This window comes from Octodon degus, unplaced genomic scaffold (genome assembly GCF_000260255.1).
Source record: "Octodon degus isolate 3935 unplaced genomic scaffold, OctDeg1.0 scaffold00305, whole genome shotgun sequence".
In the NCBI taxonomy this organism is placed as follows: domain Eukaryota; kingdom Metazoa; phylum Chordata; class Mammalia; order Rodentia; family Octodontidae; genus Octodon; species Octodon degus.
The window spans coordinates 508,847-511,707 of record NW_004524881.1 but is presented as its reverse complement, the minus strand read 5'-3'; positions in this window follow the sequence as shown (position 1 = coordinate 511,707).

Below are 2,861 nucleotides of genomic sequence, written 5' to 3'. Positions count from 1 at the left end.
GGTGGGAGGGGTGGGGGGCGGCCCGAGGGGGCAGGAGAGGGTCCTGCCTATGCTGCGCCTGGGCTGGGACTGATCCCACTGGCGCCGGGTAGCAGGAAGCTCTCCACACACTCATCGGACCTGGGCTAGGACTGTAGATCTAAATTTAAAAAGTTAAACAATAAAATTTCTAGAAGAATAACATAGGTTTATCAGAGTTCTAGATATGCCACCAAAAGTACAATCCATAGAACCAAAAATAAAGTGTACTTCATCCCATAAAAGTTTTTGCTTTCTCTAAGACTCTATTTAGAAAATGATAGCCCTAGTTCTCAGGAGGCAGAGGCAGGAGGATAGCCAGTTCAAAACCAGACTGGGCTATACAGTGAATTACAGGCCAGTCTGGGCTGCATAGCAAGACCTGGTCTTAAACTACCATCATTACCAGCACTACCTTCTTCAAAGAGAAAGAAAGAAAAGGAAGGAATGAAAGAAAAAAGAAAATAAGCCTAGGACAAAGAGAAAATAAGAGACATATGTATTAGAGGGTTTGTATCCAGCACGTATAAGAATTCTCAAAAGTACCAGAAAGTGCAGTTTTAAAACAAGCAAAAGATACATTGTCTAAGGTATGTGGATGACAAATAAGGTGTACACTGCCATGGAAATTAAAGAAATGAAAATTAAATTTAAAAAGCCAGCTTTAGCCATATTGCTGGAGAACAGAGCAACTGGAATCTCATCATCACATTAAACTTTAGGACAGTGTTATCAATGCCAAAGCCCTATGCTTCCTTCTTCTTGTATTCTGATTCTCCTTAGTCCTGAGTAACAATCTCATTTCTGTCTCCACAGATGTACCCATTCTAGAAATACAAGTGAAATCAGAGGAGGAGAGCTGTTGAACCATGGCTGAGCTTGAGGTTGGCAAATTCCTTGAGTCTAGAGCAAAGCCAGTCCCAAGCACATAGAGTGCCAGGGGCAGACTCTGTGAACAAGCTGGTCTCTAGCTCAGTTGCATATCAATAGGTGTCTAGCCTGGATGTTCTTCCTTTTTGCAGATAGCTTTGAGCATGTTTTGCTTTCTGTGTTCTCAGCACATGCTGAGACCTTGCACTCTGGATCCAGTTGTGTGCTTTTGTTGTTGTTGTTGTTGTTGTTGTTTACTTTGTATAAGACACTGGGGTTGGCACATGGTTGCTGCCTCTCCGTCACAAAGGTCAGTTCCAGCTTTTCTTTATTTACCTTGCTTCTTCTTAATCTCTCATTGCCCTATTGTCTGTTTGAGACCAATAATACTCGATTGAAACGATAAAGCATATTTTATACATTAGATGGACATTTCAATTGTTTCCACACTTAGGTGTCTGTGGACAATGTTAGGAATATTCTGAAGTTTTTGTATGAACATGTTTTCATTTTTGGGGGGGATATAGGTACTTAGTAATGACACTTCTAGGTCATACCAGAACTATGTTTAAACTTTTAAGGAACTACCAATTGTTTTGTTTTGTTTTTTCAAAGTGGCTGTGTCATTTTATGGTCTCATCAACACTAGATGAAGATTTTAATTTCTCCACATCCTCACTAACCCTTGTTATCTCAATTTAAAAATTATATTCCATTGTAATGGTTAGATTATTTCATTGTAGTTTTAATTTCCATTCCCTTCTAATGTCAAGAATTTTTCATGGGGACCTGCCCCTTAGCTCAGTTCTTTAAGTGGCTGCTTCAACAAAGCAGTCAGGCTCAGGTTGCTGTGGTTCGATCCCCACAACTCAAGTCAGCCAAACCTGCCCTGAAGGCATTCGAGCAAAAAAAAAAAAAAAAGAATTTTTCATGTTTCTTGGCTGTTTGTATAACCTCTTTGAGGAAATGTTTCTTTAAAATCTTTGATCATTTAGTTGGGTTACTGAATTTTTAACAGTTCTTCATATACCCTATGCACAAGTCCCTCCCATATATATGATTTATAGTATTTGTTCCTATTGTATAAGTTGTCACCTCACTTTCTTAATGAGTGTACTTTGAAGCATAAAGTTTTACATTTTGGTACAATTCATTAATTCTTCCAGTCATGCATTTTTGGTGTCATGGCCATTGCCAACCCAAGGTCATGAAGATTTGCTTTTGTTTTCTTCTAAGAGTATTATAGTTTTTGCTCTTATCTTTGAATCTTTGATTCATTTTCAATTTCTGTACACCATGTAAAGGCCAGCTGGGTAGGAAGACTCTGGCTCTAATCATGTATTTTTTACATGTGATCACCCAGATCTCTCAGCACCACTTGTTAAGAAGAAATGGTCTTAATGCCACTGTTGAAAAATCAGTTGTCTTTGTGGGTTTAGTTGTGGAATCTTAATTTTATTCCATTATCTGCATGCCTGTCTATATTTCTTGAATATCATTGTTTTGCAGTGAAATGTGAAATCTGGAGGTGCATGTTTTCTAAATTTTGGCTATTGGGTCCCTGAATTTCCATATTTATTTTGGAATTAGACTGTCAGTTTCTATAAAGAAGTTAGCTGAGATTCTGATTGAGACTATCGTGATTCATGGACCATTTTGGAGAATACTACCAAAATAACAATACTAAGTATTGAAATTCTATGAACATAAGATATGTTTTTATTTAATTGGATTTTAAAATATTTTTCTGAGCTGGGAATGCTTTCAGTGGTGGAAGACCTATCCAGCATGCTTGAGGAGGCCCTGGGTGCCATCATAGTATGTTAAAAAATTCTTTCATAAATGTTTTCTAGGGTACTATGCATTTAAAAAAAAAACCATTCCTAAGTATTTTATTCCTTTTGATGCTATTATAAAGGAGCTTAATTTCATTCTTTTTTTTAAGTGGTTTTTTTTTTTTTTTTTTTTTTTTT